This window comes from Stegostoma tigrinum, chromosome 29 (genome assembly GCF_030684315.1).
Source record: "Stegostoma tigrinum isolate sSteTig4 chromosome 29, sSteTig4.hap1, whole genome shotgun sequence".
Taxonomy (NCBI): Eukaryota; Metazoa; Chordata; class Chondrichthyes; order Orectolobiformes; family Stegostomatidae; genus Stegostoma; species Stegostoma tigrinum.
This window is the reverse complement of record NC_081382.1, coordinates 16,691,469-16,718,825: the sequence shown is the minus strand read 5'-3', so window position 1 is coordinate 16,718,825 and position 27,357 is coordinate 16,691,469. Positions and strand designations below refer to the sequence as shown.

General features: G+C 39.1%; 1 protein-coding gene and 1 long non-coding RNA gene across 5 annotated transcripts in view; one reads left to right on the top strand and one right to left on the bottom strand.

Annotated features, from left to right (window-relative positions):
* The window catches only part of LOC125465427 (uncharacterized), a 122,334-nt gene that overhangs the window by 16,452 nt on the left and 78,525 nt on the right, over window positions 1–27,357 (top strand). The window lies entirely within an intron of this gene.
* The window catches only part of tncb (tenascin Cb), a 315,004-nt gene that overhangs the window by 212,117 nt on the left and 75,530 nt on the right, over window positions 1–27,357 (bottom strand). The gene's annotated exons all lie outside the window — the stretch shown is intronic.

The window sequence follows — 27,357 nt, the reverse complement described above, 5'->3', positions numbered from 1 at the left end:
GGGGGTGGGGTCATGCTGATGAATTCTGTTTTTAATCCTTCCAGCCGACATTACACATAAGACGGGAGAACATAGAAACAAAAACTTTGTGGCACAGAAGGATCCAATTTAAGCCATGTGTCTGTGTTGACTGAAAATATGTTCTCCAGCCTTATCCCATCTTCAGCTCTTGAGGTGTAGCCTATATGTTATAGCATGTTGAGCACATAGCACAGTCTTTTTTTAATGTAATGTTAGTTTCTGCCTCTACTATCATTTCAGGCAGTGAGTTCCAGACTACCAACACCCTCTGAATATAAGGCTCCTCCTGAAATCCTCCCTAATCCTTTGACCAATTATTTTAAATCGATGCCCCCTGGTTATTCACCTCTAAGCCCTTCCTATCCAATCTATCTTGATATCTCCTAATTTCATACACCTCGATGAAATCTCATTTTAGCCACCTCCATACATGAAAAGACAACACCAATCTCTGATAAAGGGTCTAGGCCCAAAACGTCAGCTTTTGTGCTCCTAAGATGCTGCTTGGCCTGCTGTGTTCTTCCAGCTTCACACTTTGTTATCACCAATCTCTCCAAACATTCCTCATAGCTCGAATTTTCCATTCCGGGCAAGATCATGTAATCCCTTATAAGCTTTCTCTCTCCTGCGGTCCCACACTTCCCATAAAGCAATGACCAAAATTGTAAATATCATAAAGTATCCCAGATTGATGACAGCAGGAAATCTTTGACCTGGAACATTGGTGTCAAGTGGACAGTACGTGAACTGCCATTTGTTATTCATCTCCAATTTTCAAACTGGGGAGATAACAGCCAGATGATGCATCCTTCCTCATGTCACGATATTTTCCAAGTCAAAATCATCCACCACTTAATTTTAAAAATGTTGCAGAACAATATATTTTCCAGAAATAAAAATACATAATTAAAAATGAACTGGAATAAGAAATTCAGAAAAGATGGGCTCACTGTGCACATCTGCATTCATGTGATAATAAAGTACCCAAATGCGTCAGCAATTCCCTCTTGGAACCAATTTAATGGACAATGACAGGAAAGCGGTTTTGAAATGATTTGAAACATATTTTTTTAGTGGATTCCAACGCATTATGTGGAGTTTACCATGAAAGTTTGAATCTGCTTTCAGAGACACATGTACAGAAACATAACAAGACCACCTGCTGTTTGTATTCTTCCCTGTACAGATCTGATACTATATGCTCCCAAAATGTTGAACAAAACCTTCTCTCAGTGAGGCTTCCAGGATCCATGATCATTTGAATTAGAATGATTCAGGTTTATTTTAACAAAGCTACAGAATGAAACTTCTCCATATAAACTGGATGTATATCTTGATATAAACAATACGACATACTTAATAATTTTGCTTCTAAATTAAAAAGTGGCAGCTTCATTTTGTTGAAACCAGTTGTGGAAAATCACAAATCACAGTCATTCAGCCATCCACATATAATCCAATTTCCAGACTTGTAAATCCTGTGAATGTAGACATTATAGTCTGCGTTTGAAACCTAAACAGCTATGTGTTCTGTTATACTGATAAACTATATATCGGAGATGTATTTGGATAGCTTGCAGCCAGAATGATTAATTCATGAATCAAATTTTCAATGCTTTTCATGGTACAACTTGGCTTTCAGAGTCTTTTTCTGGAAAGGGTGGAGAAACTTCAGTGAAAACCTTCGAATGAAAACTGAAGAATCAAATATTTATGCAGTTCTCTGCACTAAACTGAACAATTTCAGGCAATTTCCCCACAAAAATATGACATGAACTCTAAGTGGATAACATTCCATCCACAAACTTCACTTAGAATAGAATGATATTCCATTCCAGTAGGTAAATTTCTTCCAAGTGGTAAGTGACAACTTAATTCTAACTACATCATTGAGGGATGGTGAAAAATTTTTGAATGTAAGTAATGCAAAATATATTTGAGGGTTTAGCATTCAGACGGTGAATTGATTAGTTTTTACAAAACTCGCCACAAGAAACACAACTACCCTATAAAATCTCTTCAGAAACTTGAATCTTTCAATGAGGTCATCTGATTTTTTTTCTAAACTCCAGAGAATTTATACCCAATTTAGTAAGCCACACATGATTAGCTCTGGTGTAATGATATTATGGACTTAACAAGTGTAGTTTATCCTAGTTTTTATTTAATGAAGAAAGATTGAGAGAGGTGACAAGTGGTCTGCTCAAATTCAATAAAATAAACTGCTTGTGAGGCCATTGAGATTTTTATTCAAGGTTGGAACAAAAGAAGTAGCCCTGAATGGGTGGGGTCAGGTTCCCATGGAATAGAATTTTTATTTTTAGCTTTCAGCTTGAAGCTGGTTGTGAAAGCTCTTCTTTGTCTCTCTGTTACAGCTAAAAGCTGAGGTTCTCTTTTGCTGCTAGAATTGCATATAAAACAATCTATTTTAGTGAATTGCCTTTGCCACAGGTGTGTTTATGAAATATTGCTATATTGGAACAGTTAATTAGTAGTCATTAATGTATAATAAATATATACAATTTTGTTAAGCATTTTGATAGTTACTGTAAAGCTGATTTAATTTTATTTTTATTTTGTCTGTATTTTAATAAAATAAAGTATGTTTTGCATAAAGTCGATAGTTTGACCAATCAAAGTGCATCTGGAACTCAATGCCTCACAGTTACTTCAAAATAAGACAAAATTAGGGTCTGAGTCATCTTTTTAACATATTTTGAAGGGATTTTTAATCATTTTTTTCTGGAATTCCAGGAGTACTATATCCACTGATTTCCCTTTCTTTTCTGGACTCAGTGATATCCTAAAAAAAAACTCCAAATTTCTCCTTGGCAAAGAGAAGGGAAAGAGAAATGTTTATTATGGTGTTCAAATAATGAGGGCTCTCAGCAGAATTGATCCAAAGAATCTGGCCCCATTGGTGATGGGTCAAGGATTAGCGAAGACCTCTTTAAAGTGAATGGCAAATGAATCAAAGGCACCCGGAGGCAATATGATATGCAATGGGTGGTTAGTACGTGGAACGCTACCTGAAAGAATCTTGTCAGAAAGTTCAATTATGTGTACAAAAAAGGTATTGGATACTGATTGGGAGAGAAAACAAAAAAAAAATCAGCAAAAACAAGGTACCAGCTGAAATAAAACACAAAGATGCTGTTCCTGGAAATTTGAAACAGAAATTGCTAGAGCAACTCAGTTGCAGCATCAGTGGAGACAAAGCAGAGTTAACAATTCAAATTCAGTGACCTTTTTTCAGAACTGATAGTAGCTAACAAAATGTGGTGTTTATGCTGAAGACCGGGGATGGGTTAAGGAGGGCAGTGAGTGGTTAGATGAAGTTGGAGCCCAGAGAGAGAGAGAGAACAATAATTAGACAAAGATAATAAAATGTGAGGCTGGTTGAACACAGCAGGCCAAGCAGCATCGCAGGAGCACAAAAGCAGACGTTTCGGGCCTAGACCCTTAGACAAACAAAGGAATGGATGATAGTATGCCAGGCAGAAAGAAAAGCTGGTAATGGGGATCATAAGTAGGTGAAAATGGATTGGCTGTGCTGAAAACAATCCATGTTGTCTCAGGGCCTGGGGTGTTGGGGTGGGTTAAGGACATGGAAGAAGGTATTCAGGTTTAAAATTACTGAACTCACTAACAAATCCTGAAGGCTGCAGGCTCCCCAAGTGGAAAATGAGATGCTGTATTCCATTTCAGGAGTTCAGGCCCTATTATGACGTGGATTTCTCTCAGCACAACTGAACCATTTTTACCTACTCATGGTCCCCCATTATGAACTTTACTTTCTCTTGTGCATACTATAATCCATCATTTTTCCTGCTTAACTGACATTCTCTCTCACTGTGTTCTTTCTCCACCTAACCGTTCTTCCTCCTTCTCCCGAATCCCTGTCTTCAGCATAAATACCATCCTTTCCTAGCTACTATCAGTTCTGAAGAAGGGTCACTGGACTTGAGACGTGAACTGTGCTTTCTCTCCACTGGTGCTACCAGATCTGCTGAGTTTCTCCAGTAGTTTCTGCTTCTGTTTCAGGCATCAGCAGAGTTGCTCTTGTAGAGAGCTAGCACGGATGGTCTTAGTAGTACTCTGTATTGTAATTCTTTCATGATTCTACGTAGGAGAAGGATGATAGGAAGGAAAAAAAACTTCTTTGCTGTCTATTACTCATACACACACCAGCTGTGAAGATTGCTAATCAGTAATTCTGCAGAATATATTCTGCAGAAGCTGGTATAATGAAAGAAAAATAAACATCTGTTCTTTGTAGTCTCATGCATAAAAATAGAATGAACAATTATCACAAGGTATTATTGTCACAGACGACATTAAATGAGAATGGGGAGCAAATGAAGGAAAAATATGACACTTTGCAGAATAATGTACAACATTTCAACAGCAGTCAATATGACTACCTCAAGCTGTGCAAATCCCATTTTTAGTGTCTTTATATTATGTTTGATTAAGTGAACATCTGCCAAATTCATTGTACTTCATTTTTGTTTTATAAATGAACCTTTTTTAAGCGACGAGGAAATAACAATTGTTTATCTCAAGTGAAGTAGTACCTGTTTACTTTCTCACTGATTTCAATGCCCCACTTGGAAAGAGGATTGAAGTAAAATTCTGTAGAGGTTATTTGTGCTCAGTTTGCATTAACACGCTTGTCTAGTTTCCTGGGTTATTTTTTGCAAAATCTGTCCACCTAGCGCCTTCTGGATCATCCAATCAAGGGAGAAAAACAGAAAGCTTTCAGTCTGAACAAATCTAGAAAACTTAAGTGCTGATTTCCATGGCTGGGAAATGATGGAAGAAAATTTTCTATTTGATAGATTTCTACCCAAAATTAGCTGTACTCAAAAAAAAAGAAAATCAATGAAACCATTGAATGACACGTATTGGTCTAACTCAACGTGGAACTGCAGCATAACCTGTGCATTTCATTCCAAGAATTACCAGTTTTTTAAAAAAACTGGTTTACTCCTTCTGGGTAGTCAGCGTTCCTCAGTTTGATAACCTCTGGGCACAACTCCTATGTGATTCTCAGAGACAATAAGGAGCCCAAGATTGAGCAAAGGCAAGTTTAATATAATTTACAAGGGAAATACAGGATACCATTTTCAGGAACAATCACAAAGCATATTGGAAGGGAAGGAGGAACAAAAATATAACTTTTAAAATTCCTTGCACTTTAACACAGGATTGCGGCCTTCCCATCCAATTCACACTGACAATGCAGCTAGCACCATTTTTAAAAGAGGACCTAGATGTTTAGATGTTCATAGTACTGGCCAATCTGATGTGACAGAGGTTTATGAATTTTGAACTTAGAGTTTTCTGACCCTAAGTTTAAACTGGACTAGATTTGAGCTTACACAGTGTAGTTCTGTGATGCTGACACCACCAAAACAGGTGATGGACCAGAAGAGCCGCAAGAAAGAGAAATTGTATGTTTGTGCACCACAGAGGAGATTGGTGTGTATCTCCAAAACCATGCAAGTAATCTTGGCATCTCACATTCTTAAGGACCGCTCCAGCCCATTTTGGGGACAACAAGTTTATCAAATCTGCCAAAGTGTTTGCGTTAGCCCCTCAGGTGCCTTGAATGGCCTGGCCACTGTTTGTGGTGTTGGAGCTTCAAAAACTCCGTGGGGCTTCTCATTGCCTAGCACTTATTTTGTGCAAAATTATACTCCAAACGTCAAAAAAGGCCAGAATGAAAGGACAAAATTGGGGAAAAAAGAAGAGAAAACCGATGTCAAAATGAATGAAAATGCCAGGCTACTCATAATCACTAAATAAAAACCAAAAGAACTGAGGATGCTGTAAATCAGGAACAAAAACAAAATTGCCGGAAAAGCTCAGCAGGTCTGGCATCATGCGGAGGAGAAAATGGAATTAATGTTTAGGGTCCAGCACCAGACCCAAAATGTTAACTCTGTTTTCTCCTCCACAGATGCTATCGGACCTGCTGAGCTTTTCCAGCAACTTTGTTTTTGTTACTCGTAATCACTGCCTTGCTTAAGGAATCCCTACAGTATGGAAACAGGCCATTTGGCCCAACAAGCTCACACTGCCCTGCTACAAGAATCCTACCCAGACCCATTCCCATACCCCGTACTTCCCACATCTAACCTAAGCATCCCTAGGCAATAGGGGCAATTTAGCATGGCCAATCCACCTACCCTGCATATTTTTGGACTGTGGGAGGAAACCGGAGCACCTTGAGGAAACCCACACAGACACAGGGAGAACGTGCCAACTCCTCACAGACAGTTGCCCAAGGTTGGGATTGAACCTGGGACCCTGAACCTGTGAGGCAGCAGTGCTAGCCACCATGCCACCACTAGTGCTCTCATGAATCATCAAGAAATGCTTTACTCTCCAAATGTGAGCAGCTCCATGATTGCAAACTTTATAACTCGTCAAGTAAAACTCAAGATAAAGCTGGTAAGTTGCATGAGACCTTTGAAAAATGTAACACTAAATGTCCACATTAATCCTTTGGCGTGATGAGGTCTGGTATTTTTTTACCTTAGCTCATTGGCTGTTGCTTTGAGATCTGTAAAGTATTGAGATGAAAAGCAGCAGGATACAGCCAACTATTCCTGATCAAATATTAAATACTAGAACCATTTAAGCTGCACGATTCAAAGTATTTAAGCATTCAATTTAAAACAATTTTAAAAAATTAGAATAATTACTGCATGATTTATTCAATGCGTGGGATACAATGACCACTTATAACAACTTGCAAACTGGAAATGTTACATTATGAAATGAACTTTAATTTAGCTAGGCCACCAAAGGGTGCAATATATGTTTGTTAGCTAACAGAAATGCAAGTCTCGTGTTATATCATGCGTACCTCTCACAGGACAGGCTAGTTTTACAGCAAATGCAAAGTACTGTGGATGTTGGATATCTGAAATGCAGCAGAAAATACTTGAAAAACTGAACAGATCAGGCCGTTATCTATGCAGAGAGAAAAACAACGTTAACATCTCTCATCAACGAAGTCTCCAAGAAATTAGGAAAAGTTAGAAATGTAACAGATTTTAAGCTGGGGAAAGAAAGAGGATGGAAAACAAACTAAAGACCTGTGACAGTTTGGAAGACAAGAGTGGTTAAATTTCAAAATGGTTCATGGTGTAAAACCAAAGGACATTGTTTTGGGACAAACGAGCAAAACAAAACTGAAATTGTCCTAGTGAATAGCAGAGATTTGCTACCTAAAAAGGAAGAAAAAATGTAAGATCAAAACATCTAAAAGAAGAAGCAAAATGTGGACAGATAGAAAAACTTGATTTCACCATTTGTAGGAAGGTTGTAAAGTACAAAATTCAAAATTGAGTGGTCTTATTTTTTAAAGATATCTTGCTATTCTCCTTGACATGCTATTCTCCTTGACATGCTATTCTCCTTGACATCCTTTACCACGATCAATTATATTCTAAAAATAACCTAAACTAAAGAATTTTGTAATGGACAAATAAACAAAAGAATCCTTGCATCTACCCTGAATGTTCTAAACATCTGCTCACACAGCATTTCTCTGTCTCTCATTTCAAATTTGGCAAAGGTATGATTAGGTTTCTTTCTTCTGGTCCTAAATTTTAATTGATAAACATAAGGCTGGTGAAACAAAAGATCAGACTGGTGGGTTACATCTGTTCAGTCTGAAAAGATGTTGAAATGATCTCGGTCTACTGCATGCACCACAAATAGGCTTCTGGCCAATGTCTCTTACTCCTGCCTGGCAATTGTAACAGTTTCCTGTGTAGCTGCCCAACTCCAGTAGTGACCAGAGAGAAAGTACTTTATGTATTTCCTTGCTCAACAATTTATTCCATTCCAATCAAACAGCACAAAAATACAAGACCACCCAAGAAACAAAAAGTGGAGTACACCTGCCAAGTCTGTCGTGGCTTTTAAAGTGATCTTTGCTGTTATTGGGCTTCACTTTGACCCTCTGGCCTACTAATCATATGCACCAATTCCCTGAGACTGAATCCTGTCTATCTCTGCTTTAAGTGAATTCAAGAATAAAATATCTATAACCTCTGGAGTAGAGAATTCCAAAGATTCACAGCCCTCTAAGTGAGCAGTTTCTTCTGAGCTCAGTATAAAATGATAAACCCCTTACCCTGAGACTGTGTCCTCGACATTTTAGATTTGAGGGCCAGCTATAACAATCTCTACATGTTTTCCTGATCAAAATCTTACAGTTTTCAATCTTAATCTACAAAACCTCAGAGAACATTGGCCCAGTTTACTCAGCTGCTGATCATGGGATCTATTTAGGTTGATGCCTAGCCTCCCGCAAGAATATTACAGGATTCCAATTACCAATATGAGTCCATGCATCACTACAGTTTGAAGCAATGATTTCAGCTTGTAAAGCTCCAGGGTCTCCCTCTGAAAGGAAGGAAGAGTGGGAGGCAACAGAAAGCTGTCAGTGGGAAGACTTGGACAGCTTGAATCATGGGAATATCAAAAAAAAGGGAAGTGGATGGGTAGGAGTGGAAAAAGGGAGACAGAGAAAATGACTAAAAATAAGAAAGACACCTACATTTCTTTCAAACCTTGTGTGACCTCAGAATTCCCCAAAGCACTTCATAGCCACTGAAGTATTTTTAAAGTGTAGTCACTGCTGTAATGTAGGAAATGGAACAGAGTAAAAGGAGAAAGTTAAAAACTTGAGAAAAATCTAATTTCTAAAATAAATCATAAAAGGAAATATCATAATAGAGAATCCTTCAGAGCAGGATGCTATTCAGAACACCCTCTAAATGAGGGTTCCTCCCATTATGGTTTATCTCTTCCCAGTTGTATTTAAATTAGTTCCCACCCTCACCTAACAAACATTTATCAATCTCAGTCTTGAAAATTCAATGAGAACAACATCCACTGCCTTTTCATTGAGACAGTTTGAGATCTCCACACTCGATCTAGTACCAAAGCACTAGCATTAAGAATGGCAGAATCTGTGTCACCACAATAAAATCAATCCAAGTGACATGCTATTAATGAGTAACAAGAGATACTGGAAGGGACTTTTTCAGTGGGATGCATGAGCTTTATAAAATCATGACGGGCATAGATAGGGTTAATGGTATTGGCTTTGCCCTAGGATGGGAGAATTCAAGATTAGGAGGCATACTTTTAAGGTGACAGGAGAGACATGCAAAGAAATCTTTTTACACAGTGGTTGGTTTGTGTGTGAAATAAGCTTCCTGAGGAAGTAATGAACGCGGGCACAGTTAATAACGTTTAAAAGACACTTTGCTCAAAGTACATGAATAGGGAAGGTTTGTAGGGATATGGGTCAGGAGCAGGCAGGTGGGACTAGTTTAGTTTGGGCAAATGTTTGGCATGAACTGGTTGGATCAATGAGTCTGTTTCTGCGTTGTATGGCTCCATGAATGATTTCACGCAGCTCTGGTATAGTTAGATTAAATAAAATTGAGCAGAAAAGGTAGTTCCTTAAAATTAGTTTGGAACACTTTGCATGTCATGTCAGAAATCCCAACCATTTGTTCTTATGGACCAATCAATCCATGTTCAAGGATATCAATAGGTACGTTTTCACAATATAAAGTGTGTGAGCGATTGAAAGATAATACTTGCACTGAAGAACAGGGGCTGATAATGGCAAAAACAAACAATCATTAACACCACAATTCCCAATATTTGACCAAAGAGTGGATGAGACAGAAAGCAGACATGACACTCAAGTCTGAAGCATGACTTAAAATTAGTCATTTATGGGACATCATTTGGATGAGATTCAAGGATTTCATTTAAACTGGATTATGACCAAAATAACCCTCATTAAAACCATAAAGCAGTCCTCGACAGTAGGGGGAGAGTGGGGTTAGGATTTCTGCTCTTATATACATAGCACCGCAAATTCTCAAAGGCACCAAAACTAAATTTGTTGGCTTGAGCTAAAAAGGAAATCAGGCAGAACAAAGGATTTTTTATTTAAAAACTAAAAGGAAATGTACCTTCAGAAAATATGATAAAATAGCTGTCAGATCTCTGTGGTAACAAAGGAACCCTTCTGGCAATTCTGCTCAATATAAGTCTTCCTTTCAACTCTGAAGCATGTTATAATTCAATTCTTGGAGGAATATAATTACAGCATGGAAATTTTTATTTAAGTGTCATGCTTCTGCAGGTGGTAACATGCATCATGGATGTTTCACTTAATCATACTATTTTACCCTTTGGTTTATATTTCTGCGAATATTATTCATTACTATAATTAGAGAAGAATAAATTCGGTGAAATAATGCCAAGATCACAATTGGTTTGAAAAAAAATAATGCAATACACAGATTATATCCTTAATCCATCTGCTTTGGAACTGTTGTTGCTGCTTTGAAATGAAAAGGGAACGTTTGCTGGCAGGGTTCATAGCATATGCTGTTTTCAGTTCATTAGCAAAATGCATATCTGCAAACTCTTTCAAATACCTCCTTTTAAACAAGATGGAAACCCTTTGGTCTCACCAAGGAATACAAGCAAAAATGTTGGCACCATCATTATTCCAATGGAGGATAGCGTCCTTGAGGTCGTTTGTACCATACTTACTTTACTTGACTTTGAAGGGTTTCAATTACTTTTTATTTCTCAGTGCAATTTTAAAATTAAAATAATAAGTACAGTATCATCTAGAATTTTGCTGCTGTTGACGTCTGCGTCTGTTGGTGTAGAGAGGGACAAAGTGAGACAGAGTGTGTGAGAGATGTGTCTAACACATGTGTTTGATAGGTCTGTTTACTTCTGTTGTGCAGACACTAATCTAAAGTCTGAGTACAATGATTATAAAATCAAAAAAAATGCACCTGTAGGAAGTCTCTGTGCAGCCTTTCAAAGGAGATCACAGTTTGGACTCTACAGCAGAAGACAGCAAAATGGCAGTGAATGAGGATGTCTCATTTGCGCATCAGTGACCAAGGGACAGGTAGCCCATTGCTTTCAAGTTATTTTGTTTTAATCATTCATAGGATGTGAGGTCAGCGTTTATTTAACTGTTCCTAATTGCCAAGAGGGCAGTTAGGTGTCAACCACATTATTGTTGGTCTGGAATCATATGTAAGCCAGGGAAAATAAGTAGCAGTTTCCTTCCCTATTGGACAAAAACAAACCGGATAGGTTGTTCTGACAATCAATTTCATAGTCACCATTAGACTCTTTAATTGAGACAATTTTAAAATCCAAACTTCACTGTTTGCCAAGGCAGGATTTGAACTTGAGTCCACAGAACATTACCAAGGTCTTGGGGTTAATAATCTAGTGATAATACCAGTAGACCATCAGCTCCTCTTAAAATTGCTTTATATCCCATAACACTTACTTACCTAAAAAGGAGGCTGCTTTCTATCTCTGTGATCTTTGCAAGATCTTTGACTAACTTGTTGGAGTTTTTTGACAAGGTAACTGAGAAGATTGGAGAGGGTAATGCTGTTGATGTATAAAGGGCAACGGAAAATGGACACATCAACAGACTTGTGGTTAAAAGATTGTGGTACCATGGGTACAATGTTGGTTGAGTGGCAGGAAACAGACCAGTGTTTAATTAGTCTTTTTTTGGGCTGAGGAAAGATTTGAGATCGAATTCCCCTGATGCCAGGCCCTTGCTTTTCTGGATAAATATTAATAACATAGTGCAAGGGGTACAATTTCTGTATTTTTTTACTTTTCTTTTGTAAATTTGGAAGCATTTTGAACTGTGAGGAGGATGTGTAGAACTTTAGAAGGACAGAGACCTATTGGTGGAATGGGTGGCCAGGTGGAGGATGAAATTTAATGCAGTGTTGTGAAGCAATACACTTTGGTAGGAAGCACGTGGAGAGATGATACAAGTTAAAGCATACAATCTTTTAAAGGATGCATAAACAAAGGGACCTAGATAGAAATGTGCATAAATCACTGAAAAATGAGAGGACTGGTTCAGAGAATGGCTAATAAAGTATACAGCATAACCTAGGCATTATTTTTGTAGGCACAGAATTAAAAAAAAACAAGGAAGTTATGTTAGAACTATGTAAAACATTTGTTCACCCTTAACTAGCAAGTGATGTTGATCCCATGGATGAAGAACTTCAGTTGCATAGACAGACTAGAGAAGTTGTAATTGTTTTCTGTGAAGAGGTTAAGATCAAGAGATTTTTTTGATGTATTCAGACCCATAGTGGTAGGAAACAGCAGACAGGAAGAAACAGCTCCCACTTGTAAAAATGTTGACAGTCACTTGACACAGATTTAATGTAATTGTAAGAAGTGACAATGGCAACATGTGGGAAAACTTTTTTCATCTCAGGGATAAGATCTGGAATGCAATGGCTAAATTGTGTTGGAAGCAGGTTCAGCCAAATATTTCAAGGTGGAAATAAAAGGAAAAATGTCCAGGATTACGGGGAAAACATGGTGAAGTGGTTATAGGTAAACTGCTTCTGTGGAGATCCAGCTGGCTGGATGGTTCTGTCTGCTGTAACAACAGCTCTGTGATTCTGAGGAATGCTCAAGTGTCTGTTCTATGGGCAAGTGAGTGTTTGTGTTTTCGTACGTGTGTACAAGTTAAGAAGGGGGAGCTTGTCGTGGTCTCTGAGCTAGACTGAATTGATGGAAGGAGAAGATTCTTAGAGGATTTGTCCTTTGGTGGCCTTTACAGCATCTGAGCAAAGACTTATCTCAATGTATGTCATTGTGATGGAGCTCTGAATCCCCCAGTGCCAGGGCCTCCTCCGCAGTTAAGAACCCAAACCATGAAATAAAGCGTACATTGATTGCAGCACAGCCATGTTATTGTATTATTTTCACAGACTGTTGAGAATGAATTTCTAAATGCTTCCCACCAAGTCGGAAGTATTTAAACCTGGATTCGATCCATCAATATTGCTGTACAATTATAGAATACTGATTCTTTACAATATTAGTAGACCAAGTGGTGGAAGCTGTTTGAGAAACCAAACTACTTCCAGCAACTGCTACATTATTGCCATAACGTTTATTTGATCACACAAATAGTGATTAATTAAATTTAGCACAAATCAAGACTGCACTGAATAGAGATTACAAATAAATTGTTACTTTTTTGAGATATTTTCTAAACCTCTCCAGATTTTCCTTAAAAATCAATCACAAGAAATGGTAGGAGCATTACATACACTATAATAGTATCCTGTAGTTCCAATTTTTATGCCTCAACTATCAATTTGTATCATTTGATGTAAATCACATTCATGTTTTGTAATTTCTTACACTTTACATTTCTTTTTCCCGTTAGCCTGCAGCTTTGAAAGATGCATGTTTGCATGCATACCTGTGTGGTAGCATGGGGGGTGGGGGTGTGCAGTTGTGTTTTGTAATGATGACAGGTTGGAGCCCCACAACATAGTGCACATTTTTACATCATAATCTGAAAATATGTTTCTTACAGAAGGGCTGTTACAGGAGGAGAAAAATGAAGTGCCAGTTTAGTGGCTGGTTGACAAGAATTTTGTGTGGAGTGATGATACAATGGTAATAAGAAGTGAATTTTTGTGAAGAAAGCTTGAAACAAAGGTACTGAGCAGTATGTTCAAAGCCAATAAAGTAGAGAGCTTGAGTGGCCTTTTTTAAAATTGAAACAATAGATGTAGCTTGAATGGATCGGGTCAACTGCCGCAGAACCAGGATTTTAATTTTAGATTTCTGAAGAAACTAGGGTCCTAGAGCTAGATGTGGAAGCTCTTGTTCCTGTCTCTGTTATAGTTAAAATCTGGGGTTCTCTTCCAGCTACTAGGTTTGCATCTGAGACTGAAATTGCCTTTGCCAAGGGTGTGTTTATGGGATATTACAATTTTGGAATAGTTAAACAAAAATATTTAATATATATCTTAAATATGTATAATTTTGTTAAGCTTTTACACAGTTACAGTTAAGCCAATTATTTTCATTTTATTTTGGCTGTATTTTAAACTGTAGTGCAAAATTAAAGTGTGATTTGCTTAATGTTGAGTAGTTTAGCCAATTAGATTGCTTCTAAAATGCAACACCTCACACTTACCTTTAAAATAGGAAAACGTTAGGATCTAGACTGTCTTCTTAATGTATTGGGAGGGAGTTTTGTCTGGTCCATAACAGTGGAATTGATAAAATATAATATCTAAAGATGCCAAAGAAATTAAACAGAGAGAAATAGAGAGACAGCAACTTGAGGTAATGAAAGGGCTGGTTATCCTCCATACCTCTCACAGAGAAGTACCTCTTGTAGACAGTTTGTGGTTTTTCCTTCCAGGAAATTACAAAAGAGGGTTAAAAGAGAGCTTCAGCACTAATCTCTGCATTATACTTAAGGCTGTTGCAGTCTACAATCTGTCTAGTATGCTGTGGAAATCTCAGTATGAGAACATCTAGTAAGCACTCATGTACAAAAACAGAATTTGCTGGAAAAGCTCAGCAGCTCTGGCAGCATCTGTGAAGAGAAAATCAGAATTAAAACTTCAGATCCGGTGACCTTTCCTCAGAAGTCCTGATTTACAGTATCCGCAGTTCTTTTGGTTTTTGTTAAGCACACATGTACCACAGGTAAGGAAAAGAAGACAAGTTCTTACTCAAAGTAAAGAAACCAGCTACAAAAGGAATCAGGGCAAAGGAACTGCAATCAGTGCAGAAAATGGCAAATCTTGAAAATTTACCACTAGAATGCCAATGTCAACGCTACCAGGACAATCCAAGAATGTATACAAGGTCATCCTACCTGCCTTTTATTAACAATTCAGAGACTGATCTGTAGAACAGTTTTATTTTAATATTTTTGGACTTATTTCTAATCAGTGTATATATGTTGTATTCTATTTCTGTATGTAGTCATTAACAGGACACAGGATAGTAAAGCAAAGGAACAAGCCTCTTGACCCACCAGAGTTATTAGGAATGGCAGATGCTGGAGAATCCGAGATAACAAGGTGTGGAGCTGGATAAATACAGCAGGCCAAGCCGCATCAGAGGAGCAGGAAGGCTAATGTTTTGGACCCACCATGTCTGTGTCAATCATGTTGTCATTCTAAACTATCACTTTGTCTGCACATGGTCTGTATCCCTCTATTCCCTGTTTGCTCATGTCTCTGTGTAAATGCCTACTAAACTTCGCTGACTTAGCTGCTTCTACCACTTCCTCTGGCAGCACATTCCAGGCACCTACCACTCTCTGTGTAGGAAACATTCCTTGCATATTTCCTTTAAACTCTCCCCTTTGCACCTTAAACCTGAGCCACCTTCCATCTTGGGAAAAAAAGACTCTGAGTATCCATCCTATCCACACCTCTCAGAATTTAATACACTATCTGATTGTCCCTCAGCTTCCAACACTCTAAGGAAAACAAGCAGAGTTTGTCCAAACTCCCCTTGTAACTAATACATTCCAATGCAGGCAATGTCCTGGTAAACCTCTTTTTCACCTTCTCCAAAGTCTCCACGTCCTTCCGATAGTGTTTCAACCTGAATTCCGCACATTATGTCAAATGTGGCCTAGATAAATTCTAATATACAATTGCAACATGACTTATCAGCTTTTGTACTCAATGGCCCAATTGATGAAGTCAAGTATGCCATATGCTCTTTTTGTCAATTCAAGAAAGCCTGGTTAAATGGTTCTTTATAAACTGAAAGTTCATTTGGTCTGGGAGAAATATATGTTTCCAAGGGAAGTGATCCCTTTTAACTGAACTTTGTTGCAACTTACTGAGAAGGTGAGTGAATAAGGAAGGGGAGCCAATTCATCCCACTTCATCTGTGAGCTTAACAGTTTGGGTTATTCTGCCTAGAATCATAATGAATTGGGGAACCATGCCCACGGTCTGGTCATAACAGTATGTTGGTGTGGGTACATAGTTATAAAGGAGAAAGAAACAAATGGAATCTTAGTTAATGCCGCTTCATTTCTGATTTGAGGTTGTGCTGAAATATATATAATATAATCAAAAGGGAAAAGTTTTCGTCTGAATTTTCCCTTCTGTGTCATATTTTTGAAAGAGACAAATATTCATTTTCAGAACTTAGTTAAATATTCCAACAAACAATGCAAGTAAGATTTAGCTATATATTACACGACTTTGGAAATTGAATTTGGATTCTATTCTGAGCAACCTGTTCTGTGTTGCTCAAGGTATAATTCAACGTTTTCCCTGTAACTTCACCTGGAATGCTCATGCAAGGATCGTACTTGTTTATGACTATCTCAACTATCCCACGGCTTAGCTGGAGTCTTTGCGCTTTAGTAAATAACCAGAAAAATCCTTGAGAGGTTCTGACATGAGGCCTAGACTTAAATTATGCTTTAGTAGAAAATTTCTCTCAAAACAGTAATAAATAATAACAATATATATGCAGATTTGCTTAACTTGTGTTGCAATATTTATCATGCTAATGTCTTGGCTAATGTCTGTAAGCAGATTAATAAGCTGATGTAGGGTAGGTGATGGCCTAGTGGTATCTTCGCTAGACTATTAATCCAGAGACCTAGGTAATGTTCTGGCTACCTGGGTTTGAATCCCACCATGGAATATGGCAGAATTTGAGGTCAATAATAATCTGGAAGTAAGGGTGTAATGATGACTATGAAACCATTGCTGATTGTCAGGAAAAAAAAACATCTGGTTCACTAATATCCTTCAGGGAAGGAATCTGCTATCCTTACCTGGTCTGGCCTACATATGACTTGAGACCCATAGCAATGTGGTTGACTCTCAACTGCCTTCTGGGCAATTAGGGATGGGCAATAAGTGCTGGTCCAGCTGGCAATGCCCACATCAATGAATTGTTAAAAAATGAAGAAAAGAATCACTACTTTTATTGACTGGTGAGTGCTTAATTATAAGCCTGGTGAAAGGTACTGCACTCATTGGGAAAATGACAGATACTTATTTTAAGTTATGGGATCTGGTTCTGCATGGTTGAGATTGGAGACTTCTGGGCATTAAAAATGACCTCATTGGCTTTGGTCTGGAGATCTGCTTTGCCTGCCTGGGTGTAGCAATGGTCCTATTGCATCGTGTTGATGGGTTTCCAAAAAGCCACATTGGCAAAATTCAATTTCCTGCTTACATTTACAAAAGTATTGGACAAAGGGTGCCTCCCTTTTGAATTTGTGTCTCCCTCCCCACTCATCATTGTTGGTTGCTGTTCCTTTCATTCTAGAAGACCTGTGACTGTCCCTCCAACTTTGAAGGTCTGCCATCTTTAATTTACTGGCCCAGTCTTGGGTCAATAGGTGTCTGGCCTGGGGAAATCACATGGAGTTAGCTGATTTCCGTACAATTGGAGCTTAATTTCAGACTGGCAGTGGGATTCAGAAAACCATTAGGAATATCTTGCTGTGACCTTTCTAATTCATGCTATGTCATTGAGAGGAAACCCAGCTAAATTAGCCCAACCAAGAAACAGATGGAAATAAATCCAAAATGTCTCCCAAGTCAATAATCACTTTACCAATTCTAGAAAGAGCATGACTGTGCAACTGATTCAGTGAGATGTTTAGTCTGAATTTTCCTTTTTGTTTAAATAGCTTGATGTCTCAATGGTTTTTGTGTTACAAATCTAGAAGTGCTGTTGATGTAGGAACTGGTTTTACTGGAAAGCATCAATTAGAAGTCTCATGGCAGGCACTGGCCAATTACTGTACAATGCGTACCCTAAGGACCTGGGTATATCTGTCAAGGCATCCAAATTTGCCTGCTGGGGAAGGGGAGTGCAACATTAATGGGAGTGCCAAGCTTCTGAAAGGGCCAGAAACCAATTCTTCACACCCAATACTACATAATGGATATATTGGCAAACTCGTGCAGACATTTGCCTGCAGATACCCTGATAACTGCAAGCTTTTCCATTTAAAGTGACCTCTGTTTTATACACTGCATATCTCAGAGCAACACAGAGCTGAAACTACATTTTATGTGTACGGTTTTTCTCACTGCTCCTTAAAATGACTCTTCAATGCGTCAGCTCTAGACTCTATTTCTTCCTTCAGCTTGTCTCCTTTTCCCTGAGTCCACATCCTGGCTCAGCTGATCAAGCACACGGAGCATTGGTCGAAAAACAGACACGTTTAAACAAACCCAGAACAATTGAATGCTGCAACAGCTGCATCGCAGTTTAATTTCACTTGACCCCCAGCTTTACTCTTGCCAACTGTGGGTTAAGAAGCTGCCAACACAATGGGCACCAGCTGAAAAATATCCCACAGCCCACTGAAAGTGCCCACCAATTGGCATGATGGTTACTTCATTTGACTTCCTGACATTGACGGAAAGCTTGCCTCCCACACTTGTCTGGAAGAGTGCAACTCCCTATTTGCTGATCCTGTTGCCTGGGGAAAGCAAAAATCCTCCCTCCATTTTGTGATCATGGCAAAGACAACAGTAAATCATTTCAAGCTTTAACCTATGCCAGAAAACAGTGTTCTGTGCAGCCAGCCATCTGAGATCTGCAAGAGTTCAATTATCCACTAGGATGAAAATGTACAGCCAACTGCCTTGGTACATGCCTCTCAGCAAGGACAATCATTTACAGTGAGGAAGCCAAGCATAATATACAGCAGTATTGAAACAAATAAACATGGACGATATCTAAATTGATTGCGATTTCACTGACCCTCTAACTATTATCACATTCATGAATGTTTTAAATATGGCTAGCTCAATTAATAATTAAAAATGGAAACAATAATTTAATGTAGGCTTCAACTGTCAGAAACATACCTCAGAACAGGTTTCATACAAGGAAAAATTAATCTTAAAGGCACAATACAATGTAGCACAGTCCCGAACAAATCCAATGAGGAATTCAGGAGAAGTTTTACTTTGAGAGAATGAAGAAGTCACCATTACATGTTTTGCTTGAATAATATGGATGCGTTCAAGGGGTCCCTAGATAAATAAGTACTGAAAGGGAGAGAATTGAAAGATATGGTGCTCAGATGAAGTGAGGTTAAGAGACTGTGAGGAGGGATTTTGTGGCATGTTATCCTCGAGGTGGACTGGTTTCTTGGCAGTAAGTTCTATGTTCAGTTTGCAATGTTTGATTTTGTGCCGAAGTGAAGCCATTTTGCACAGTTTAGTGGTAAACATGGTAATGTTGCTTGGTACTGTACAGAATGCATTAAATGTAAATCTTTTGAGACCACCTCCAGCAGTTACACAATGATCATGATTTATACTTAGTGAAATATACCTGTAGTGGCCATCACTCACTGCAGCATACCCGATCTGCAAAAGCAAGAAGAAGAGCACCGCTACAAGGTCTTTAACAGGAATGGGTACCCCCGCAGCTTTATCTACAGATACCTAACCAACAGGCAACACAACCAGGACACACCAAAACCCAAAACAATAACCACCATCCCATACTTAAAAAAAACCTCAGAACTGACAGGCAGATTACTAAGACAGCAATTGATCAGGTTTAAAGACCCAGTGGATACCACGGACAGGACGAATGTAGTTTACAAGATATCATACAGGAACTGCACAAAATACTATGTGGGACAAACAGGAAGGTAACTAGCAGAGATAACAAGGTGTAGAGTTAGATGAACACAGAAGGCCAAGCAGCATGATAGGAGCGGGAAAGCTGATGTTTCGGGCCTAGACCCTTCTTTCTGAAGAAGGGTCCAGGCCCGAAACGTCAGCTTTCCTGCTCCTATCATGCTGCTTGGCCTTCTGTGTTCATTTAGCTCTACACCTTGTTATCTCAGATTCTCTAGCATCTGCAGTTCCTGCTAACCCAGATAACTAGCAGCCCGCATCCAGGAACACCAGCTAGCAACTAAACAATGCGACCAGATGCCTTTGGTTCCAATACACACAGACAAGAAAAATCACACTTTCGACTGGGACAACACTACTATCATTGGACAAACCAAATGGAGGAGAGCCAGGGAATTTGTGGAGGCTTGATCTTCATCCACAGATTCCATCAGCAAACATAATGAGTAAACCCGATATACCAACCAATACAATGCAAAAACCAGACCATATAAATTCGAACCGGCAAAAGACAACAGCGTTTCACAGGAGGCTCCACATCACTGAGGATGTCAACCAATAAGGGAATGAAACATCTGCTATCAAACCTCCCAGCTCGGCGAACACACCAACATCTACAACCAGCATCCGAACAACAAATCTTCTCTCAAACCCTGAGAGCCAACAGTATCACTATGGTTTGGCAGCAATGGCAAGGTTATGACATTCTAAAAGATACCAGAATTGCTTACAAATACTTGGAGCCAAACTGATATTTGTACAGTGATAAATTGGAGTAATATGAAATGATTCATACTACAGCTTAATCTTATAAGTAAAGACTTGCATTTATATAACACCTTTCATGATCACATGGCATCTGACAACATTTTTCAGCCTGTAACATAAGTTTTGAAATATAGTCACTGCCGCAATGTAGGGAAACATATCTAAGTTATGCAGCCAGCTTATTCACATCATGTTATTCCCACCACAATATCAACACTTTCAAAAACCGGAGAAGATCCTAAATGTCACTCCTGTCACCTGTTGTGACTTATTTTCAGCAAAGTTATGCTATACAATGTTTAGATTATCTCAGTTAAAAATCAGAAAGTCAAAAGGAAAAGTTTTTTTATTGGTGGAAACCTTAAAACACACGCTAAAATTATAATCGGAAGTAAAACATGAAAAGGTTGTCAATGCATGTTTAAATACGATGCTTTGTACTTTATTCAACAGTTAACCAAAATTACTAAATATGCTTAACTATATTCATGTCCTTTACATTACAATGTTTCAACTTTGGAATTAAGACTCTCCTTTCTCATTTGTGAATATCCCTGATCTGTTCTCTTTCATATGTATTGCAGCAGATTATCTTTAAACAGCCTTCAAGATCTGTTTTCCCATACCATTCTTCAACTTGCTAACATCCAAGCATTGTCAACACTGAATCAACAATATTTATTATTGAGATTCTGGATGTGAGTTTGCTCGCTGAGCTGGAAGGTTCGTTTTCAGACGTTTCGTCGCCATTCTAGGTAACATCATCTGAGCCCCCGATGAAGCGCTGGTGTTATGTCCCGCTTTATATTTATCTGGTTAGGTTTCCTTGGGTTGGTGATGTCATTTTCTGTTCTTTTTCTCAGAGGATGGTAGATGGGCTCCAAATCAATGTGTTTGTTGATGGAGTTCCGGTTGGAATGCCATGCTTCTAGGAATTCTCGTGCGTGTCTCTGTTTGGCTTGTCCTAGGATGGATGTGTTGTCCCAATCAAAGTGGTGTTCTTCCTCATCTGTATGTAAGGATACTAGTGATAGTGGGTCATGTCATTTTGTGGCTAGTTGATGTTCATGTATCCTGGTGGCTAGCTTTCTGTTTGTCCAATGTAGTGTCCAATGGACCAAAATTGAACTACAGGAGCAACCATCCCAACACCCACAAACGAAGCAGCATTAGAACATTATTCCAACGAGCCACCACACACTGCAGCACAGAGGAACTATGAAGAGCAGAAGAAAATCACCTATACAGCGTATTCAAAAAGAACCGGTACCCAATGAACACAGTCTGCCAATTTCTCAGCAACAAACCCAAACAAACAGACAAAATGGGCTCAGAAACCATAACCACTCTCCCCTACATCAAAGACATTTCCAAAATGACTGCCAGGCTATTCGGACCTCTTGGCATCAGGGAAGCCCACAACCCACCAACACACTAAAACAGCAGCTAATGAACTTAAAAGACCCTATACAGACAACAAGCTAAACAAACATCATCTACAAAATACCTTGCAAGAACTGTGACAAACACTACATTGGACAAACAGGCAGAAAGCTAGCCACCAGGATACATGAACATCAACTAGCCACAAAACGACATGACCCACTATCACTTGTATCCTTACATACAGATGAGGAAGGACACCACTTTGATTGGGACAACACATCCATCCTAGAACAAGCCAAACAGAGACACGCACGAGAATTCCTAGAAGCATGGCATTCCAACCGGAACTCCATCAACAAACACATTGATTTGGAGCCAATCTACCATCCCCTGAGAAAAAGAACAGCAAATGACATCACCAAGCCAAGGAAACCTAAACAGATAAATAGAAAGCGGGACATAACACCAGCGCTTCATCGGGGGCTCACTGATGATGTTACCTAGAATGGTGACGAAATGTCTAAAAACGAACCTTCCAGCTCAGCGAGCAAACTCACATCCAGAAACTCAACCTGAGCTACAAATCTTCTCAAAACTCGCTATAATTGAGATTTGTTGAGCCAAATCGTCACATTTGGGATTCCGTAGTAATGTTTTGTTTTCTTAAAAATAGCTTTTCCAGCTTTGCCAATATACCCTAGGTCGTTAATATAATGGAATAGGAAATTATGACCTTTGAAGACATTCCAGATGATGTGATACTGAAATTGACTTGAATCTTGCAGCTGTCAGTAACTTTTCCACTCCAGGCTTTGAGGTACATTCTCAGAATTGCTGGAAGCTACATTCATGTCTTGTGGCCATTCCTTTCTTTCAATTTTCTTCGAGTTGATCTGGAAATTTCCTGCCAAAGTAACTTTCTTCAGTGAATCTGTCTTTCACTGATGCATTTAGACACTGCTAGAGGCCATTCTAATTGGTAAAGCTAATATTTTCAGAACCCACTTCAATGTTGAGACTTCATTGTTTTTCCGGTTATTTACAGTGCTGGCTGTCAGTAAGACACCTATGTTTTTAAATCTTCTGCAGAAGATCTGTAGTCAGTAGTTGAAATACAGTGATGAAAGCAGACCAGAACATTATAAACGAAACAAGTCACAGGTTTCAAACACAGACAACAGATGGCCAAGCTAGATACAAATTCGGGGCGAGTAAAAAAAAAGTGACATTAAAAATGGGTAATGCTGAAGACACCTATGACGTGACAACATGACAGTTTTGCAAAATATACTTCATAAATTTTGCATTCTGATCGATGCGATGTTTGTGAGCTTCCCAGTGAAAGAGCAGATCAGGCATCGCAAAAACAGCTTCTAGACCACAGAATTAAACACTTTACAAACAAAATGCAGTAACTATGTTTATTTGAAACTGCCTGTATTGTTTTATATATTTGTATTTGACATATTGTGGTTAAAATCAATGTTTATGCCTTGTGCTTTTGATCATGCCAGTGCTAAATAAGTTCGTCAGTTCATGTTTCTAGATGCTTTTTCTTCTTCCTCTTTTAAGTTATTTTCCTATGTTAGCTTTAGTATCTCTTCCAACTTCTTTTTTGGTATTTTTGACAATTTGTATGTCTCATGGCTCTCTGAAACAAATTATCACCATAACAACTGATTTTGCTCTTTCTCAACATTTCCATTCTACCTTTATTTTTGTTTCCCAGGTTGGCCACATTCCCAACTCTTGGGAGCTAATGGCCAGCTCCTTTCTGTCCTCTCTCCTTATTACAACCAACTTTAAGTTGTGTGGTATGGTAGCTCAGTGGTTCATATCACTAGGGACCCTGTTTCAATACCAGCCTTAGGTGACTGTCTCAGATATAATAGGAACTGCAGATGCTGGAGAATTTGAGATAACAAGGTACAGAGCCAGCTTGCTGTGTTCTTCCAGCTCTACACCTTGTTATTTTGGGTGACTGTCTGTTTGAAGTTTGCACATTCTCCCATTGTCTGTATGCACCTGTGCTGGGTGTTCCAGATTCCTTCCACAATCCAACTGTAGCAAGTGTGGTACAAACAAAGGGGGCAAAATAGACCTAGACATAGGATTTAGGGTGGCAGAGTGGTGAGAACTGTTGCCTGTCAGTACCAGGGATCTGAATTCAATTCCAACCTTGGACAGCTATCTGTATTGAGTTTGCATGTCTTCCCGTGTTGGATTTCCTCCCACAGTCTAAAGATGTGCAGTTAGGTGGCTTGGCCATGCTTAAGTGCCCCACAGAGTCCAGGGATTTGCAGGTTAGATGGATTAGCCATGGGAAATGTGGTTTTATGGGGATGGGGTGGGTCTGGATGGGATACCCTTTGGAGGGTCGTTGCAGACTTGATGGGCCTCTTTCTGCACTACAGGCATTAAATGATCCCATGAAGCCTGTTGAACAATCACATGAATAAACTCATCAAGTTCACTTGGGTCAGAAAGTTGTGTGTGGTCACAGCTGTCAATTCCATTCTCAAGCATTTCATTCAAACACATCAGCAGCGTCCTTGGCCTTCTTGTGAGACATGAAAGCAAGGTTTCGCTCATCTTCCTTGATAAGTATGAAAGATCTGACGACACAATCCAAAGAGCAGAATTTTCTCAGTATTGTGCGCCCACATGCTTTTCATGGCCAAAGTCAGCAAAGCACAGACTGAAAGGACATTGATCCCATGCAGTTGATGAAAATTTGCTGGCTCAGAATGGCTGTAACATTTACTGACATAAACAAGAAATACAGCACTTCAAAAGTGAATCAATCTTCGAAGAGCCTTCAGACATTTCACAGTAGCTGACCATTAAATCAATGCAAACATCATTATTTTCCACATTCTCTGGCATTTTAATTGTGCCTGTGCATATAAAATATTCACATGGATATATGTTAATCCATTGCAAATGACAATCATAACATTGACATCTAAGGATTCTTTAAAAATAGATTAACTAAATTATAAATAATTTAATGAAAGCAATAATTGGCATTTGTGTACACTATCTTTTTATCTTGTAAAATATTCCAGGCATGGAATCAGACAAAAAAAAGTCACCAATCCAAACAGAGAAATTTTGGGCCTTGGTAGGAATTTTATAGAGTTGAGGGCTTTGGAAACTTGCTGGGAGCCAGAGAGAAAAGCACATTGTTTACTCTTGGGACACCTCTTACCCGTCTTCTGTACCAGCCAGTCAGTTGAGAAAGCACCAATGGGCCTTCCATAGGATTAAGACCCTGGGAGCAGAAATTCACACTCAGCAAGAGCTGTCAGCCAGTCATTGGCTGATCCTGAACAGCAGTCTGGATGACCTAGGATCAATGCTGATCTGAGGTCATCCAGCTGAGGGGATGGGAGGGTAGCAGCAAGGGCGGGGTGTGAATGTTGCAAATAATGTGTCAATTGATGAGTATATGTACATCTTGCAGTTATGATACTATTTGCAGAAAGGTTAGGCCACATATATAAGGACCAGCAAGGTTCACCATATCATTGGGAAAATGTTGCAATCAAGGAAGTCTTAACAAGGCACTAAGAAAGCATAGGATGATTGGGAAAAAATATATACCAAATTATGCAGTTTGACAAATTTGTTAGAGTTCTTTGAAAATGTCACTTGCTGTGTAGATAAAGGGGAACCAATTGATGTTGTTTACCAAGATTTTCAAAAGGCATTCAATGAGGCATCATACAAAAGGCTAATAAGCAAGATATGGGCTTGTGAGTTGAGGTAATATATTAGCAGGGATAGTGGTTTGGTCAATAGATCATAGAACATAGAACATTACAGCACAGTACAGGCCCTTCGGCCCTCAATGTTGTGCGACCTGTCATACTGATCTCAAGCCCATCTAACCTACACTATTCCATGTACATCCAAATGCTTATCCAATGGCGACTTAAATGTACCTAAAGTTGGTGAATCTACTACCATTGCAGGCAAAGCGTTCCATTCCCTTACTACTCTGAGTAAAGAAACCACCTCTGACATCTGTCCTATATCTTTCACCCCTCAATTTAAAGCTATGCCCCCTCATGCTCGCCGTCACCATCCTAGGAAAAAGGCTCTCCCTATCCTCCCTATCTAACCTTCTGATTATTTTATATGTTTCAATTAAGTCACCTCTCAACCTTCAAGAAAACAGTGGGCATACATTGGGCATTTTCAGATTGGCAGACAATGATTAGTAGAGTACTGCAGGGATTAGTGCCACGGTCTCAGTTGTTCACACTTGAAATTCAAAAACCTGAGAACGTCATTACTGTCAACCTGTACCAGTAGAAATGATGTACAAGAGCTGTTCAATGGGGTCCCTGGGAAACCACAACATTTAACTTAGATCCCTAAGGTGTCCTACCATCAGTTCAAACACAGGCAAGGAACTAACATGGTATGACTTATTTTAAGTACTTGAAATGTAAATGAGGAAGATATCTGTTTGCTGATGATACAAAGCTAGATGGAAATGTAAGCAGTGAAGAGCACACAGAGAGGCCACAAATAGATACATGCAGTTTGAGAGAGTGAACAACAAATAATAGACGGAACATAATGTAAGGAAGTGTGAAGTTATTCAGAGATAACAAGGTGTAGAGATGGATGAACACAGCAGGCCAAGCAGCATCAGAGGAGCAGGAAGGTCGACATTTTGGGCCTGGACCCTTCTTCAGAGAGAGTTTTGATAAGACCATATTGGAGCAGTGCGCAGTTTTCACTGAAACATTTATGAAAGGCTATTCTTGCTTGGTAGGTGGAATAGAGAAGGTTCTCTAAATTGGCCCCTGGCAAAGGGTAAACTGTGCTTGTATACTCTGTCACTTAGAAGAGATGCAAGGTTCTAAAAAGTCTCATTACGGCAGAAGCTGAAAGACTGCTTTCGATGGTCAATGAATCTAAACCAGGGTGACACAGTTTCAGGATAACAAAGTGTGAAGCTGGATGAACACAGCAGGCCAAGCAACATTTCAGGAGCACAAAAGCTGATGTTTCGGGCCTAGTTTCAGGATTAGGGGATGCTCATCTCAGACAGTGGACAGGAAAAATTACTTCACTCAAAAGACAGTAAATCAATGGAATTCTCAACTCCACAGGATTGTGGATGATTCATTGTTGAGTACATCTAAGGCTGTGACAGACTGATTTTCTGGTCTCCCATGAAATCAAGGGATATGAAGAGCAGAAGGTAAAGTGAATTTGAAGCTGAAGATTAGCCACAATCAGAGTGAATGGAGCAGTCTGCACGAGCAACTTGGTCTGCTGCTTCGTTTTCTTGGGTCCTTATGTTCTAGACATGCACAGGAAAGAGAAAGAATAAGCTTATCAGCATAGCCATTGAGAGGACGAGAGTTGTGAAAGGGCTCAGATAAAGCATAGGCACCACAAAAAGACCATTTGGGTTGAATGCTCTTTTATAGTGTAGCAGATTTTATCACCTGACAACAACTCAGAGCTATCCACGTGCAAACTGCAGCCCATTATGTCGAAGGTGGTGTACTGCAACATGTAGGGAGCCATTTCGTTATGTAATATGACTAATTAATGAAGTTGCCGCAGATTGTAGCACTGAGACATGAAGGTACAAATATTGCAGGCAACAAAT